Source organism: Amaranthus tricolor, chromosome 10 (assembly GCF_026212465.1).
Source record: "Amaranthus tricolor cultivar Red isolate AtriRed21 chromosome 10, ASM2621246v1, whole genome shotgun sequence".
NCBI classification, from domain to species: Eukaryota; Viridiplantae; Streptophyta; class Magnoliopsida; order Caryophyllales; family Amaranthaceae; genus Amaranthus; species Amaranthus tricolor.
In genome coordinates this window covers 14,700,993-14,720,992 of record NC_080056.1, presented here as the reverse complement: position 1 = coordinate 14,720,992, position 20,000 = coordinate 14,700,993, and the positions used below count along the sequence as shown (strand labels likewise).

General features: G+C 29.6%; 1 non-coding gene across 1 annotated transcript; it reads left to right on the top strand.

The window, feature by feature from the left end:
* Positions 1-17,907: 17,907 nt before the first annotated feature.
* On the top strand, positions 17,908-17,980 carry TRNAF-AAA (transfer RNA phenylalanine (anticodon AAA)). The gene has a single exon. It is a non-coding gene; the product is annotated as a tRNA-Phe (tRNA).
* The last annotated feature ends 2,020 nt before the right edge of the window (positions 17,981-20,000 follow it).

Here is a 20,000-nt window from a genome sequence, read left to right as displayed (position 1 = left end):
TAATGTTTAATTCACCAATTTAATGTTTAATTCACCATTTAATTTATTAACGCCTATAAATGTTGTAATGATTTGTTTTCATTCAAATTGTTGGCATTATAAATTTAATTCAAGCAAAAGTAGAGATATTTCTAATAATAATAAAATGATGCACAAGTGGTACAACAAAAGGCTAAGTTTTGTTAGACATTATGAAAACTGGTTCCCCATTGTCTCCATCAACACCAAATCCTACTTGCCATCTTTCTGTTTGTTAACGACAGATAAATAAATAGGTAACTTTTTTGTAGCAAATCTTTTTTAGCAGGAAAATACTCGTTTTTATTATTAGAATAATCTCTAGTTTTGCTTGAAGTAAATATGTATTAGTATTAGTGCGTGGCTACTTACCTTTTGAACTTTATAATGCCAACAATTTAAATGAAAACAAAATTATTACAACATTTATGGGGGTTAATGAATTAAATATTAAATTGGTGAATTAAACGTTAAAATTGTGAATTAAACAAAAACTGGATGCTACCATGTGAAAAAAACTTATAAAATGATGAATTAAACGAAATTTAACAAGAACTTAACGGAAAATGCTACTGCAACTAGTTTGTGCATAAACTGGATGCTACGATGTGGAATTTTCTTAAAAAGGTGCTATCACTAGCATTTCATGAAAACTAGATACTACTATGTGGAATTTCCCATGAAAAAATTTATGTACGTGAAGAGAAAATCGTGGTCAGGGAACCTTCATGACGATGAGAACAAGACATGGAAGAAGAAAGAGAGAAACAAAAACGACAACTTTTGAAATCTATTGCTTTAATTCTTTGCATTTTATTTGTTTTTGTTTCAAAATAGAAGAGAAATTCAATTTAAATTTGTTTCTAATCACCCCTGTCAAAATTTGATTCACCTAAATTGATTCACGATCCATCGGAATAATGATTGGTGATAGGGAAAATCTTAACCCATAATTTAAGAATCTTATTTTAATGGCTTAGCTAGTCTCCCTATAAACCTTCTCTTATAAAGCCATTAACACAACAAATTAAAAAAAAAAAAAAAAAAAAAAAAAAAAAAAAAAAAAAAAAAACATGTTAAAAACAAACATGAAACATGTGCTTCTTAAAGTGTTTTAACTTATTGAAGTTGTTATTTTAATTTATTAAAGTTCGTATTTTATCCTATTTGAATTGATACTTTTATCTATTAATATTTATAGTTGGAGTTGTTATTTTAACCTTTTAAGTTGTTATTTTACTCTGTTACATTGTCAACCTTTTGAAGTTGGTATTTTAATCTATTAAGTTGGAATGTTAACCTAGAAGGGTTGATATTTAACTTATTAAAGTTGGTGTTTTAACCTGTTGTAGTTAGTTAAAACATCAACTTTAAAATACCAAATTCAATAGATTAAAGTACCAACTTCAACAGGTTAAAACATAATTTTAAATACTTTAATAGGTTAAAATACCAACTTAAATAAGTCAATATATCAACTTAAACACCATAAAACATAACCTTAAATAGGTTAAAATACCAACTTCAACAAGTTAAAATATTAACTTCAATATGTTAAAATATCAACTTCAATAGATTAAGCATAGAATAGAGATCAATTAGACCATCAGATTAAGCAACTAGCCAGCATGGAAAGCAACAAAAACAGCAGCAACAGCGGCAAACAGCTCAAAGCCAATAACACGAAGAAACAGCAATTTTGTTAATTGTTGAGATTTGCTAAACTGTGGTTTTGGATCAAAAATGAGTATTTTAGGAATGGGGTTGATACGGTTTTTGGATGTAAGGAGTGTTGTTGATACGGTTGTACTTTTGAATAGAATAATACTTTTACATCTTTGTCAATATTCAATAACGAACAAGGCTAGACCAGGGAATTTAGGAATGGGGTTGAAAAATATTTTTTAATATGTATTTTAAAGCACGATAAAATCAAAATTTTATCTTTTGCCTTACATCAATAAAGCATGAGATAGAATATGTAATAATATATTTATTGAAGGTCGTTTGTACCAAAAAATTACTAATATTTGATAATCGTATAGGTACTGATCATTTTCCTTCAAAGAAAATATGATCATTATTTAAAATTAAACAAACATATTAGAAAGAAATTTGATACGTATATAATTTTTGTAGGGTGAAAAAGAATGCATAACTACAATGTGCTCTTGGTTTACCTCTACAAATACATTCGGAAAACTAAACAAATTTTACATTTATTTATTTTTTTACTAAAATAAACTTAATATTATAACTAATTAAATATGTTTTTATTTAATACTTCCTGGAATTCATACCAATTATCTCATTTGATGTTTACACTTTATCCAATTCATTAATTTAATGCTAAATATATTCTCTAATCGAGTATAATTAAAAATTACAAAAAACTGATATCAATAAAATTTACATTGACACGAATTAAACAAGATCTCACTTTACTATATTTTAACATTTAATTTCTTTGAATTGGAGGATGTATAATATTATTATTTGTCAACTCTGCCCCCGGTAACCGAGTTAACTTTTGTTGACTAAGTAAAATTTTGAGTTGACTTTATTCCCAAACTCAGACATCACTCATAGTATTAGTTTTTGGTATTTTTTTTTAAAAAAAAAAATTAAACTCGAATGTATTAGTTGAATATATTATATTTTAAAAATAAAGTTATTTGATAAAGTATGTTGAACTTAGTTTTTGGGTAAAACCTATTTTGACATCTCGAAATAATTTGATGGTGATTTTATAATTAAAGTTTAATTTTAATGTGTTTTGTGCGAATAAGGAGTCATAGGAGTGTAAGGCCTATTTTGGCATCTATAAATGGTTAGAACATACTTCTGATAATATTTATATATACATGGATTAATTGTTGTCGTTTCGGTACCCGGTGGTGTAAGGCAAAAGAGGCATCCACTGCTAGGGAAAATCGATCATTCTTAAACAGGTCTATTTTAATAGATTGGGGTTCGGTCGACAAACCTTAGAAGGTGGTTGTGTAAGGCCTTCTTATGGGCATCTAACACCACGTTCATTCCTTCTTCACTTGTTGATTATGTTTTCAATGATTTGTGAAACCATACTCCTTTGATTAATTAAATAAAAGCTTTAAATGTTTAAAATTTTTTTTCCAAACGTTGACTAGTTTAAGTTGAATTTATATTTTCATATAACTAATTGTAACTTTTTGAAATTTCATTGTATTTAGAGACAATATTGTATGTGTTTTATGATTAGAAGAACTAGTTACTCCCCAACGATTGTGGATTTGCATTTTTATACAGATAGTGAATGATTACATGATCACTACCGTGCGGGCTGGAAGTGTGAGATTCGATTCTGGGACTTTTCCTGGCACATAGTTTCTTGCTTTTAGACTTTGAGACTTTTGTTTCTTTTCTTTTAAATATGAGTTTTGCTCTAAAATTTAGCTATTTTATGTTTTATACACTTTTAGGTTTAGGCATATATTGTTGTTCTTATTATTTAAGAGTAAGCGATAATCGTCTTAAAGGTTATTTTCACGAAACTTTTTTTGTTTTGAAAGATGAGTTGTTATACATTTTCAAAATTTTTGCACGCCTCTTGCAGTTGGAGTATTTTTTTATTATTTTTAATTATAATTTTAGGTTCTTTTATCAGTTTTTTGGGAAGCGTGTTTCTTAAGTATACTAATATTATAATTCCAGAATTAGGTTTTAGATGCCATTTGTCTTAAAGCTTTAAGTGTTTAATTTTCGTTGTTATTTTTTATCAATTATTTTTCTAGTTTCTTGTTTCTTTCAATTTATATGCCAATAAAAATTTCAGGTGCTATAATTTGTAAGTTTTTCTTTTCTAATTCTTTATCATTATTAATTAATTGAATTCCTTAGTAATTTGTAAAAAATAGTCTTTTAACTTTAAGACTTTTGCGAATTACATCTTTAAAATTTTATTCTTTTGAGAACTAATGCCTCTAAACTATCGAAGTCTACACCATTCAGGCCAAGTGACCGTTGACAACCCAAATGACCTTTGACCAACATAAATGACTGTTGACCATCACTAATCACTTTTGACTTTTGTTGACCATCCATAATCACTTTTAACTTTCCTAATTACCAATAGTACCCTTATGATGTCACTTTTACCCATTATAACGATATTTTTTTAAAAAAACGAACGTCACGATTACTTTTTGGGGTACCTCTTTCGAAAATCTGGTCTACGATACGTATATCGAAAAATATGTTTAACGTCATTTTTATCAATCATAACGATATTTTTTCAAAAAACAGACGTCGCAATTATCCTTATGGGATAACTCTTTCGGAAATCTGGTCGAAACAAGTACTAATTCGTCTGTTTCCTGACATGTAGAACGAAAAAAGATATTTAAAAGTAATCGCGACATTTGTTTTCTAAAAAAATATCGTTGTGATGGGTAACCACAAAGTTAAATATCTTTTTCGATCTACGTGTCGAGAAATAGGCAAATAAGTACTTGTTTCGACCAAATTTCTGAAAGAATTTTCCCATAAGGGTAATTGTGACCTCCATGTTTTGAAAAAATATCGTTATGATGGGTAAAAATAACGTTACATATCTTTTTCGATGAACATATCGAAAAATAGGCAAATAAGTACTTGTTTCGACCTGATTTCCGAAGGAGTTATTCTAAAAGGGTAATCACGACGTCCAATTTTTGATAAAATATCGTTATTTGGGGTAAAAAGACATTAAATTGCTAAGACATAGGGGTACTACTGGTAATTAGGAAAGTCAAAGGTCATTATAGATGGTCAACAAAAGTCAAAGGTGATTAGTGATGGTCAACGGTCATTTGGATTGTCAACAGTCACTTGGCCGGAATGGTGTAGACTTTGATACTTTTAATGCAGTAATTCGCAAAAAACAAACTTTAATGTTGTGATTCACCAAAGCCCTAAACTTAAAGGCTGTTTTGCAAATTACTCTTATTATTTTTATGTTAGTTTCCCTGATAAATGGGTAGATATTTTCTCTAGCAGTGAGTGGTTGATCCCAATTTGTTGTATGGAATGACATTATGTGATTAATTGTATTAAATTGAGTCTATGATTAAATCTATGTTTAATGAATCTTAATTTAAATATGTTTATTAACCTTTTAAAAATAAAGGAAAGTTTAAAATTAGGTTTAATTTTGAATTCATGTATATTTAGGTTAAATTCGTATTAAATTATTTAATTAATAGATTTTAGTATTTCAGTCAGTTGATAATAAGATTAGATATAATTCCACTCAAATATTATTGTTTTGTGCCCCGTTAATATAAAATCAGGCAAATTAATTAACTCGTTTCCTTGATTTCAATCCGCATAACTGCACATACAAATACAAGTACACTTAAAAGTTAAAATATGTTAAAATATTAACTTCAATAAGCATAGAATACAGATCAATTAGACCATCAGAATAAGCAACTAGCCAGCATGGAAAGCAACAACAACAGCAGCAACAGCAGCAAACAGCTCAAAGCCAATAACACGAAGAAACAGCAATCGAGTCACAATTTACAAAGGCACACACTAAAAATCAGTTCCATGAACAACAACAACCCGTGCATCAGCAACAATAATTAACAACAATTTTGTTAATTGTTGAGATTTGCTAAACTGTGGTTTTGGATCAAAATTGAGTATTTTAGTACCTTCGTTTCAGACTTCACAAATGTATTAGTAATTTAGGAATGGGGTTGCAAAATATTTTTTAATGGATCAAAAATGACATTATGTTGGATCAAAAATGGGTAGATATTTTCTCTAGCAGTGAGTGGTTGATCCCAATTTGTTGTATGGAATGACATTATGTGATTAATTGTATTAATTGTATTAATGTATTAGTACGTTTTGAGATGTAAGGACTGTTGTTGATAGGGTTGTACTTTTGAATAGAATAATACTTTTAAATCTTTGTCAATATTCAATAACCAACAGGGCTAGACCAGGGAATTTAGGAATGGGGTTGATACGGTTTTGAGATATAAGGAGTGTTGCTGATACGGTTGTACTTTTGAATAGAATAATACTTTTACATCTTTGTCAATATTCAATAACGAACAGGGCTAGACCCGGGAATTTAGGAATGGGGTTGCAAAATATTTTTTAATATGTATTTTTAAAGGGCGATAAAATCAAAATTTTATTTTTTGCCTTACATCAATAAAGCATGAGATAAAATATGTAATAATATATTTATTGAAGGTCTTTTATACCAAAAAAATACTAATATTTGATTATCGTATAGGTATTGATCATTTTCCTTCAAAGAAAATATGATCATTATTTAAAATTAAACAAACATATTAGAAAGAAATTTGATACGTATATAATTTTGTAGGGTGAAAAAGAATGCATAACTACAATGCGCTCTTGGTTTACTTCTTAACAAAGTATAATTTATTTCTTAACAAAAAGCTTGCTTTATACAAATACATCAGGAAAACTAAACAAATTTTTACATCTATTTATTTTTTCACTGAAATAAACTTAATATTATAACTAATTAAATATGTTTTTATTTAATACTTCTCATTTGATTTTTATACTTTATCCAATTCATTAATTCAATGCTATATATATTCTCTAATCGAATATAATTAAAAATTTAAAAAACTGATATTAATAAAATTTACATTGACACGAATTAAATAAGATCTCATTTCACTATATTTTAACATTTAATTTCTTTAAATTGGAGGATGTATAATACTCCCTCCGAACCAATTTAGATGTTCCATTTGCTTGGGCACGGTTATTAAGGATGGTGTGGGGTCCATTAAAAAGGGTAAGTTGTAAAGGATAAGTAGTAAAAGGTAGTTGAGTAAGTAAAGTATATGGGGGTATATTCATAATTACTTGTGTGAACTAAAGATATTTAGGTAAAAAAAGATTGGCGAAAATAAAAATGGGACAACTAAAAAAACTTTGCCAAATAAGAAAATAAGACAACTAAATTGGTTCGGAGGGAGTATTATTGTTTATCAACTCCGCCCCTGGTAACATAGGTGACTTTTGTTGACTAAGTAAAATTTAGAGTTCACTTTATTCCCAAACTCAGACATCAGTCATAGTATTAGTTTTTGGTTTTTTTTTTAAATTAAACTCGAATGTATTAGTGGAATATATTATATTTTAAAAATAAAGGTATTTGATAAAGTATATTTGAGATAAGTATGTTGAACTTAGTTTTTGGGTAGGACCTATTTTGACATCTTGAAATATTTTGATAGTGATTTTATAATTAAAGTTTAATTTTAATGTGTTTTGTGCGAATAAGGAGTCATAGGATTGTAAGGCCTATTTTGGCATCTATAAATAGTTAGAACATACTTCTGATAATATTTATATATACAAGGGTTAATTGTTGTCGTCCCGGTACCCGGTGGTGTAAGGCAAAAGAGGCATCCACTGCTAGGGGAAAATCGGACATTCTTAAACAGGTCTATTTTAATAGATTGGGGTTCGATCGATAAACCTTAGAAGGTAATTGTGTAAGGCCATCTTATCGGCATCTAACACCACCTTCATTCCTTCTTTACTTGTTGATTATGTTTTCAATGATTTGTGAAACCATACTCATTTGATTTATTAAATAAAAGCTTAAATGTTTTAAATTTTTTTTTCAAACGTTGACTAGTTTAAGTTGAATTTATATATTCATATAACTAATTGATCACTTTTTAAATTTCTTTGTATTTAGAGACAATCTTGAATGTGTTTTATGATCAGAAAAACTAATTACTCCCCACTGATTATGGATTTACATTTTTATACAGATAGTGAATCATTACATGATCACTACCGTGCGGGCTGGAAGTGTAAGAGTCGATTCTAGGACTTTTGATGACATATGGTTTCTTACTTTTAGACTTTGAGACATTTGTTTCTTTTCTTTAAAGGAGTTTTGCTCTACAATGATGCTCTAAAATTTAGCTATTTTAAGTTTTATATACTTTTAGGTTTAGGTATATATTTATGTTCTTATTTATTTAAGAGTAAGTGATAATCGTCTTAAAGGTTATTTTCGCATAACTATTTTTGTTTAAAAAGATGGTTGTTACATTTTTAGTTTTATAGTGATCACTATTGGACTGTCTTACGATAAGATCATCTCTATTGGACTGGCCTAATTATACATTTTTAGTTTTAAAGTGATCACTTATAATGTTAAAGTGATTACTTATAATTTTCAAATAATCACTTTTTATAATCTGATTATTCATAACCTTAAAATGATTACTTACGATCTTAAAGTAACTAATTAAAGAAATTAAAAATTATATGAGCCCATTTCAGACGAGCTATAAAAAATTACAATAAGAGAGACTTTATAGTTGGCGTGATTTTTAAATGAAAAAATATGATGATGATTGATGGGTCAAAAATTGGCTCCGAGTTTAATGAAATTTTCTTGTCTTCATTTTATAAAAACGACAAATCATTATTTAAATTTTGAATCATTCTTTCTTAAAATAAATTAATACGCCTAATGATTTTATTCTTGAGTCCCAGATTTTACAAGACGCTAAGTCTCTAATTATCTCATTTAATAAAGTTATGATTATTTGAGTTTAAACTTATTTAAATTTTGTTAATAACTTTTATTTACAGCACTGAATATAATGATGATGGACAAAAAATATTATAACTCTTTCGCAAACCAAATCATCTAAAAAAAATTGTTATATCTTTTATTACTCTTATGCCTTGACGAGTAGTTTGTACGTTACACTTTTGATATTTAATGTTAAGATAACTTTTAATGTCACAATTTTGGATTATTTTAATATCATAATACATTTTATTTGCTAATATTTAATATTTTTGGTTGAATGTAATTACAAGGTTATCCAAACAATATTATAGAATTTTAATTTGGGAATTAAACTCCAATATTTTTTAAACAACTATGTGGATTTGAAATATAAAAATTTAATTCTTTGATATAAAAATTTAACTCTTTAACATTAGGGATTTTGCGAATTACATCTTAAAATTTTTTTTTTTTCAGAACTAATGCCTCCAAACTATCGAAGTTTACACCATTCAGGCCAAGTGACCGTTGACAATCCAAATGACCTTTGACCAACATAAATGACCGTTGACCATCACTAATCACCTTTGACTTTTGTTGACCATCCATAATCACTTTTAACTTTCCTAGTTACCAATAGTACCTTTATAACGTCAGTTTTACCCATCATAACGATTTTTTTTAAAAAAAAAACGAACGTCACGATTACCTTTTGGGGTACCTCTTTCGAAAATCTGATCGAAACAAGTACTTATTTGCCTATTTGTCGATACGTATATCAAAAAATATATTTAACGTCGTTTTATCCATCATAACAATAATTTTTCAAAAAATGGACGTCGCAATTATCCTTATGGGATTACTCTTTCAGAAATCCGGTCGAAACAAGTACTAATTCGCCTGTTTCCCGACATGTAGATCGAAAAAAGATATTTAAAAGCAGTAGCAACGTTTCTTTTTTTAAAAAATATCGTTGTGATGGGTACGTAACAACGAAGTTAAATATCTTTTTCGATCTACGTGTCGAGAAATAGACAAATAAGTACTTGTTTCGACCAGATTTCCGAAAGAATTTTCCCGTAAGGATAATCGTGACCTCCGTTTTTTTCAAAAATACCGTTATGATGGGTAAAAACAACGTTACATATCGAAAAATAGGCAAATAAGTATTTGTTTCGACCTGATTTTCGAAGGAGTTATTCTAAAAGGGTAAACGCGACATCCATTTTTTGATAAAATATCGTTATGATGGGTAAAAACGACATTAGAGTGCTAAGACATAGGGGCACTACTGGTAATTAGGAAAGTCAAAAGTCATTATAGATGGTTAACAAAAGTCAATGGTGATTAGTAATGATCAACAGTCATTTGGATTGGTCAAGGATCACTTGGTCGGAATGGTGTAGACTTTGATACTTTTAAGGCAGTAATTCGCAAAAAACAAACTTTAATGTTGTAATTCACCAAAGCACTAAACTTAAGGCTGTTTTGCAAATTGCTCTTATTATTTTTATGTTAGTTTTGTTGAGAAAAGAGGCGATATAATACACACACTTTATCCCTTTGTGTTGTTAGATGAGCAAAAATAACCAATCCAATCAAACAAACAATAATAATCCCACAATCAAGCACAATAAAGTAAAAATGCGAAAATAAAGCTCACACGATATTTACGTGGAAAACCCAATGCAGGAAAAAACCACGGGACCGTAAGTGGTACCACACTCTTCTACTAATCGCCAATAAAATTAATGGGTACAACCAAAAATCCTCTCTAGACAACACTAGAGGTAATACAAACACCAAACAACCCTAAAACATTACTCAAAAGTGATAAAATAACAATTAGAGTAAAATTAGGGCAAAATAAAAATCACCCACTTACAATGCACAAAACGACAATCCAACCGTTGAATAGGTAGGTTGGGTAGATAGGAACACCATGTCAAAATTTGACGAAAAACGGAGCACGAATGACCTTCGATCGGATCGCCGAAAGAACCAAAAATGCTACGTTGCACTCCTACTGCGCCTGGTTCTCTTTTCTCTGTTTTGTGCGCAATCTCAATTACAAAAACCAATAAAGGTTGCTGCCCTATTTTTTTCCTTTTATAGTATTACCCCTTTTTTTTATTATTATTAATAAATAATAATAATAATATTATTATTATTAGCCCATTATTATCAAGCCCATAATTAAATATATTAATTTGGGCCTTCCTCCAAGTGGGAGGGAATAACCCAACAAATTTCCCCCTCACTCCAACTTGGGGGGTATGACAAGTCCCGTTTTCAAACGGCACACCTCTAACTTGTCTCTTGGAAGGATCTTCGTCAACATATCTGATCCATTTTCATGAGTACTGATCTTCATAATCTCAAATATTTTTTGTTCTATCTGATCTCGAATCCAATGATACCTCCTTCGTATATGTTTCGTTCGACCATGATAGGTAGCATTCTTAGCTAGGTGAATGACGCTCTGACAATCACAATGTAACAAAAAATCGTCTTGCTCCAAACCCAAATCCTCAAGGAAGTCCCTCATCCACACTAACTCTTTACCAGCTTCAACAGCTGCCACATACTCTGACTCAGTAGTTGATAGAGCAACACATTTTTGCAGTTTAGATTGCCAAGAAACAGCTCCCCTGCAAACGTCATCATGTAACCAGAAGTAGACTTACTAGAATCAATATCAACTGACATATCAGCATCTGTGTAACCATCGAACACAGGTTTGCCAGGACCAAAACATAAACTTACTCTAGAAGTGCCCCTGAGATACCTTAGAATCCACTTAACTGCAGCCCAATGCTCCTTTCTAGGATTAGACATAAACCTGCTAACTACCCCAACAACATGAGCTATATCAGGCCTAGTACATACCATAGTATATACATCAAACTACCTACAGCGGATGAATAAGGCACATTTTTCATCTTTTTCTTATCTTCATCTGTTGTAGGACATTGTTTGGAACTCAATTTCATATGCACTGGCAGTGGAGAACACACAGGCTTAGCATTGTTCATATTGAACCTTTTAAGCACCTTTTCAATGTATTTCTCTTGTGATATCCACAATTTCTTATTTTTCCTATCACGATAAATACGCATGCCTAAAATTTGTTTTGCAGGGCCAAGGTCCTTCATAGCAAAGGACTTGCTCAAACTAGCCTTTAAGTCAACAATCTTATTGGAATCACGACCAACAATCAACATATCATCAACATATAACAAGAGAATGAGAAAGTCACCTTCAGCAAAATTCTTCACAAACACGCAATGATCAGCATATGTCTTGTGGAAGTCATTATCAACCATGAATGACTCAAATTTCTTGTACCATTGCCGAGGCGCTTGCTTAAGACCATACAAACTCTTCTTTAAGCGACACACAAGTTTCTCCTTTCCCTTGACCTCGAAGCCTTCAGGTTGCTCCATGTAAATTTCCTCCTTTAGGTCACCATGGAGGAAAGTAGTCTTCACATCAAGTTGCTCAATCTCCAAATTCATGCTGGTAGCCAAACTAAGTACAACTCTGATTGAAGACATCTTCACCAATGGAGAGAAAATTTCATGAAAATCAATCCCCTTCTTCTGTTCATAGCCTCGCACAACAATCCTAGCCTTGAACCTAGGTGGTTGACCATCTTCTCCGTGCTTCAACTTAAACACCCATTTATTCTTGAGTGCTCGTTTTTCGTTAGGTAACTTTTCCAGATCATAAGTGTGATTCTCATGCAAGGAATTCATCTCATCTTGCATGGCATTATACCACTCCTTACTTTTCTCATGTGACATAGCCTCCTGAAAGTCTTCTGGCTCTCCCCCATCAGTTAGTAACACAAACTCTGTAGTAGGATACCTCGTAGAAGGACGTGGTCCTCTAGTAGTTCTTCTCACATCATTAGGCTGTGGTTGCGGTTCAACAACTGGAGGCTCAACTTCAGGTTGATCATCATGACCATCATCACCAATATTGTCATCATCATATTGAATATCTCCCCCTTCAACTCTAGGAGTCATCTGCGGTAAGACTGGATCAAAATTGATTGGAGTATGAGAGGATGTTTGTTGCTTTGGCTTTTCAATATCTTCAATAGTCTGATCTTCAAAGAACACAACATCTCTACTTCTGAGAACTTTCCTATCTACTGGATCCCATAACTTGTACCCAAGAGCATCTTCAGAGTACCCCAAGAATATACACTGCTTTGTCTTCTTATCTAACTTGGATCTCTCATCTCTAGGAATGTGAACAAAAGCACGATGATACGAAGCAGCTGAATCAATCACCCAATTGCAGTCATCACCTACTACATTCAAACACTCTTTATCACCAATGAAGAGCAAATCATTATCACTGATTGCTAGAGCTGTAGTATTTTTCTCTTAAGACTTCGACTCAGATGAATCACCCTTTCTATCTTTTGACTTGTCTCTTTTCATCTTTCTGCAGAACCTCTTAATATGTCCCGGCTTGTCGCAGTAATGACAAATAATTCTACCCTTGGATTTAGACTTGTCTCTGGAATTGTCTCTACCTCGAGAAGGTCGATTTTTGCTTCTTCCCCTATTAGACTCTTGTGCAGCATAATGAGCTTCAGAATGGTTGGAGGAACCCATCTCCTTTCTCCTAGTCTCTTCATTCAGCAGACTAGCTTTGACACTCTCCATTGTCAACTTACCATCAGGAGCAGAATTTCTAAGTGATACAAATAGTGTGTCCCAACTCTCTGGCAATGAGGAAAGTAGTAATAGTGCCTGCAACTCATCATCTAAGGACATTTTCACTGCAGACAATTAATTAATCAAACCTTGAAAATCATTCAAATGTACTACCATGCTATTACCATCGTGAAATTCTAACTTTACCAATTTTCTTATCAATGACGCTTTACTTAAGGCATTCTTCCTCTCATACATAGCCTCAAGTTTCATCCACAATTCATAAGCATTCGTGTCATTGGAAATATGTTAGAGCACACTAACATCAACAAATTGTCTAATGGTTCCTACCGCTTTCCAATTCAAAATTTTCCATTTACTTCCATCTTGACCAGTGGGCATAGTCTCATTTAAGATTGGTTCATACAAATCCTTCACATAAAGAATATCTTCCATCTTAGTTTTCCACACTGCGTAATTGGCAGAGTCCAAATAAATCATACCGTGCATACTAGATTTTTCATCCATCATAAACCAGCACAAGAGTATCACCCAAGAAAATATAAACCAAGCTCTTGATACCACTATGTTGAGAAAAGAGGCGATATAATACACACATTTTCTCCCTTTGTGTTGTTAGATGAGCAAAAATAACCAATCCAATCAAACAAACAATAATAATCCCACAATCAAGCACAATAAAGTAAAAATGCAAAAATAAAGCACACACGATATTTACGTGGAAAACCCAATGCGGGAAAAACCACGGGACCGTAAGTAGTACCACACTTTTCCACTAATCCCCAATAAAATTAATGGGTACAACCAAAAATCCTCTCCAGACAATACTAGAGGTAATACAAACACCAAACAACCCTAAAACATCACTCAAAAGTGGTAAAATAACAATTAGGGTAAAATTAGGGCAAAATACAAATTACCCACTTACAATGCACAAAACGAAAATCCAACCGTTGAATATGTAGGTTGGGTAGATAGGAACACCATGTCAAAATTTGACGAAAAACGGAGCACGAATGGCCTTCGATCGGATCGCCGAAAGAACCGAAAATGCTACGTTGCACTCCTACTGCGCCTGATTCTCTTTTCTCTGTTTTGTGCGCAATCTCAATTACAAAAACCAATAAAGGCTGCTGCCCTATTTTTTTCCTTTTATAGTATACCCCTTTTTTTATTATTAATAAATAATAATAATATTATTACTATTATTAGCGCATTCTTATTAAGCCCATAATTAAATATATTAATTTGGGCCTTCCTCCAAGTGGGAGGGAATAACCCAACAAGTTTCCATGATAAGTGGGTAGAATTTTCTCTAGCAGTGAGTGGCTAATCCGAATTTGTTGTATAGAATGATATTTATGTGATTAATTGTATTAAACTGAGTCTATGATTAAATTTATGTTTAATGAACCTTAATTTAAATATCTTTATTAACCTTTTAATAAAAGGAAAGTTTAAGATTAGGTTTAATTTTGAATTCATGTATATTTAGGTTTAATTAATAGATTTTAGTATTTCAGTCAGTTGATAGTAAGATTAGATACAAAAACGTGAAAACGAAATAAAGTAAGAAACATTTACATTAACATCTTTTGATGAAATTACTTACCCAAAAGCTTAGAAACAACATAAAGTGAGAATCTTTTGTATGATATTTAGAAATTTGAATAAGAAATTCAAATTGAATTTGGTTAACATATCTAATGCAGTAATTATTACTATTTAAATTTGCCATTTTATTATAAAATTAACTACAATTTTATTAAGAAACAAACAATTTAATATATTTTGTCAATATTTAAATTATGTTAGATAATAACTCTATTTATTATTGAATGTTAATCAATTACCTATAATCAAGAATATTATGTATCATAAAAAACATGTGAATTTCCTAAATCATATATTCTAATATGTAAATATATTGACATAAAAACTTAAAAACAAAATAAAGTAAGAATTATTTACATGACATACATAAAATTTAAGTTAGAAATTAGAGAACAAAACATAATAATAGCATCTTTTAATGAAATTACTTACACAGAAACTTAAAAACGACATAAAGTAAGAATCTTTTATATGATATTAATAAATTTATATAAGAAATTTGGGTGTAACATATCTATAACATCTTTTTTTTGAAGAATTAAGATTGATAATTGAAATTGACTGACCTATCTAATACAATAATTAATATTATTAATATTTGGCATTTAATTGTGGAATTAATTACCATTTTATTATGAAACAAACATTTTAACATATTTTGTCAATATTTAAATTATGTTTGATAATAACTCAATTTATTATTAAATGTAAATCAAGAATATTATATTTTATATCAAACTATGAGAATTTCCTTAATAATATATTTTATTATAAAAATATATTGACACAGAAATTTTAAAACGAAAAAAAAAGAATCATTCACATAACATACATAAAATTTAAATTAGAAGTTAGGAAAAAACACAATAATAGCGTCTTTTAATGAAATTACTCACATAGAAACTTGGTCACGAAATTAAGTAAGAATTTTTTATATGATATTCAGAAATTTATATACGAAATTAGAAAACAAAATATTTATAACATCTTTTGATTTGAGTTGATATATGATTCAACCCATTAAGCAAGCAAAGGTCTATTGTTTTACTATCATCCCATTTGTATGTTAAAATACATTGTATATATATTATATAACCATCATTTGCTAACCTATAATACATATTTGCTTTCTAGAGTTATTAAACTCTCTTATCACTCGATTTATTTTGTAGCAATAATTAATTCAATTAATAATTGTTAAAAATTTATTATAATGATAACAATATTTGAACGAAAACATTCAAATAAGATAAAGATAATATGTGATTGAATTATAAACTGAAACTAAATTTGAGATATTAATATTAATATTTATATGATTTGAACCTAAGATCTTTTGTATTGAAACATGCTGTAGGAGGATATTAATGACCAACTAAGCTAAAAGCTATTTAAGTAACTCTTATCTCTTGATATTTTTATTCACCTTTTCAAGGTATGATTTTATAAAACATATTTAAAAATAATTTATTAATTATTACTTACTGATTGTTGCGGTGTTTTTTTTTTAAAAAAAACTCTTTTTTAAATGAAGAGTTGAAGCATGTTCTTGATCATTTATTTGAATTTTTTTATTTAGAGGAGAATGAAATTATGAAAAAGTGGGATTTTTTTACTTAATTGCAATTTGATATGCAGAGATACTTTAATTCATTATTGTTGGTGATATTTTAAATTATTTAATATGTCGAGTTTAAATTTCAGAGTGTCACTTATGGAAAAATAAGAAAATTCGATGAGATAGACTATTATATTAAATATTATTTTTTAGGGTTGAATTAAATACATAAATTTTTAACATATATATTTATGATTTTTTTTTTTTTGTGTTTTTAATTGGAATGTTTTTGTCATACATGTGTTCTCACTTAATTTGAGCCCTAAATTCGCCATTGATGATATGTAATGGGAAAATGTATGTCAAATCATACATCATACTAAAAAGCTTGAAAAATTTCAAGTGTGACGATTAAAAAGAGCTTTTGCCAAATGGAACTCAATTATTGGCTAAAGAAAAAATGATATGACATTTAATCTTGAACAATATGACTACCATTAAAGTATCTTTCCTTAGCATTTATTTATAGTTAAATTGAGTAAAATAGAGAATATAATATAATGTATAATATATTGGTGCTAATTTTCAAAATTATGGGAGTAATTTTAGGCATACAACTCTCAATATTGAGTATTTCAAATGCATAATATCGTCGGTTTATTTTTTAAATATCATATGTTTACATTTATTGATGTTAAAAAAAATCGTGCATTGCATGGATTTCCGAACTACTAATTAATGAATTATTAGTTAAATTTATCAACAATTATCGATTAGCGAGGATAGCTCAGTTGGGAGAGAGCTTCGGACTAAAGATCTGACGGTTGCGTGTTCAATCCATGTTTTCTTTTATAAAGTAATTCGCTTTACTATTTTGAAGTCGATAAAATTTTTGTAATTAATTTTTATTAATTTAAGTGATATTTGTTTAGTTCGTTTTAGTATATACTAGAGAGTGTTTTTTAGTATTTTTGATTGGATTGTCTTTGTCATACTGGTGTTTTCAAAGAGTTTGAATCCTGGATCCACTACTGATGGTATTATATGGGCAAATGTATGGAAAATTATACATTATACTAACAAGCTTAGAAAATTCCAAGTGTCGTCACAATTAAAGAGAGTTTGTCAAATGAAACTCAATTATTGGCTAAAGAAAAACCAGAAGACATTTAATCTAGAGTAATATCTCTACCTTTAAAGTATCTTTGTCTAGCATTTATTTATAGTTAAATTGAGTAAGTTAGAGAATATATTATACTGCATAATATATTGGTGCTAATTTTCAAAAATATGGGGTAATTTTATGCATAAAACTATCAAAATTGAGTAAATCTATTGCATAATATCTCTGACTTTATTTATTTAATATTACATATTTATGTATGTTGATGTTAAAAACTTGCACAGGTTTCCACTCTAATATTGAATGATTAGTTAAATTTATCAATAATTATTAATTAGCGAGGATAGCTCAGTTGGGAGAGCGTTAGACTAAAGATCTAAAGGTCGCGTGTTCGATCCACGCTCATCGCATTTTTTTAATTTTTTAAAATTACATTTATTAAAATATCTATCACTTAATTAGATTAACTAATGAGATGATTGGATATGAGTCGATCATACTTCTATGTTAACAATTGGTTTAGGTTTACAGCAGCTCAATCTAAATTTTGTTCGGGTTAAATCGGTTTTAGTCGGATCGAGTTTGGTTTCGAGCATAATTCAAGTAGGATATCACTCAGGTCGCTCATTATTAGGTTCGGGTAATCTTGGTTAGCGGTTATGTGTCGGTTACAAAAATCAGTCACAACTCGGGTTCAGTTTTCCCATTTTTCGGTTGTCAACCGGTTCGGGTACGACTTCGGTTCGGATAATGTCGATTCGATAAACCTAAAAAAAAGGAACACATTATCGGGTCGATTCACTTCGGTTTCGGTTTGGATTATCAGGTCGAATCAGTTTTGAACGCCTCTAAAAATAACCTAGAGTATTATTGTAATATTGTCAAATTTCATATTCATTAAAACTCTAGTTTTATAGCTCAAATTAGTAAAATTGTCGAATAGATTATCGATGGCAACCATGGAAGCTTCATCAAATGAGGAAGGAGGTGTCTTTTAAGGGTCACGTGACGGTCAAAGGTTAAAATTAACGGTCAACTGTTAAAATCCGTTAAAAGGTATTGTTTTACAAAGAATTATATTATACTCCCTCCTATTCAGCTTAGGTTTCTCATTTCCTTTTATGGTTAAGTCACCTTAATTGTCTCATTTCTATTTTTGGTATGCACTTTTGACTATTATGCCCTTAGTAGTTTATCCTATTTTCAATTATACCCTCCTTTACCCTTATTAATTTTTCCTCCCTTTTAATTAAAAACCCATAATACTACTCTCTCTCCTACCCTTACGGTCCCATTTTGACTTTTCTTAAAATCCGTGAAAAGTCAAATGGGACACCTATCCTAAATAGGAGGGAGTATAAGGTAGTTTTTTGCAAAGAATTTTAGATAAGGTAGTTTTTTGCAATCAATATTATCCCCTAAATTTAGAAATTTAATATAATGTGTTATTTTAATTAGTATTCAAAATTCAAATCCATCTTTATTTTCGCATTATGATTTTCTACCGGAGTAATCATCAAAGTTATTGTTAGTTTGGTTGAATTGAATTGGTTGTAGTTGTCATTGTGAATCTCGTACTTGTATCATCATCATCATTATTATTATTATTATTATTATTATTATTATTATTATTATTTTCTTTTCTTTACTTGTTTTTTCAGGGTTTGTAAAACAAAAAATTCTCATTTTCTCAAGACGGGAGCAAATACTGAAAAACTTTTTTAGTACTGTAGTTTTGATGTAATCCTTAAGCCTGAAGGACCTATGTTTAATTATTCCTTTTTATTTTTCATATTCAAATTTCAAAATTTTCTTTTTCAAAAAATCTCAATTATTTATTAAATATTAAATAAACTAGTAAACTACTCAATTAGTATTACAAGTATACATAATTAAGTTTTCAGATACGGATTTCCTATTAAAATATACTCTAACTTATTTATAAAACAAATATTTTTAAAAAATGTTTTTTTAATGTCAAAGAATTTCAATAATGTACTCCATTAAGTTAATCAATGATTGTCATATGACTATAATACGAGTATATTTGAAGATGTGTTGCACATATATATTAAAATTTTGATGAAAGATTTTTGTAAAAGTATTTATTGTTTGAGCAATTTAACTAATTAGATATAATAAATTAGTATTAGTTTAAGCATTTTTTTGTCTCCTTTTGTTTTCATCAATTTTTGAAAGTAAACATTGAATATTGTTTAAGTAATGAAACGTGAAAGAGCAAAAGATACTTAAAATACATGAATATAAGGTGTACTTGGGGAGAACTATCAGTATGCTGAAAGTGCTTATAATCTTTCTACTGATGAGACCTCAAATCTTGCAATACAACGTTAGCCTTGCCCGGGGTGGTTTTCCTAGAAAATCCTTATGATGCTCAAGTCAGATCGGAAAACAGAAATCAATAAATGT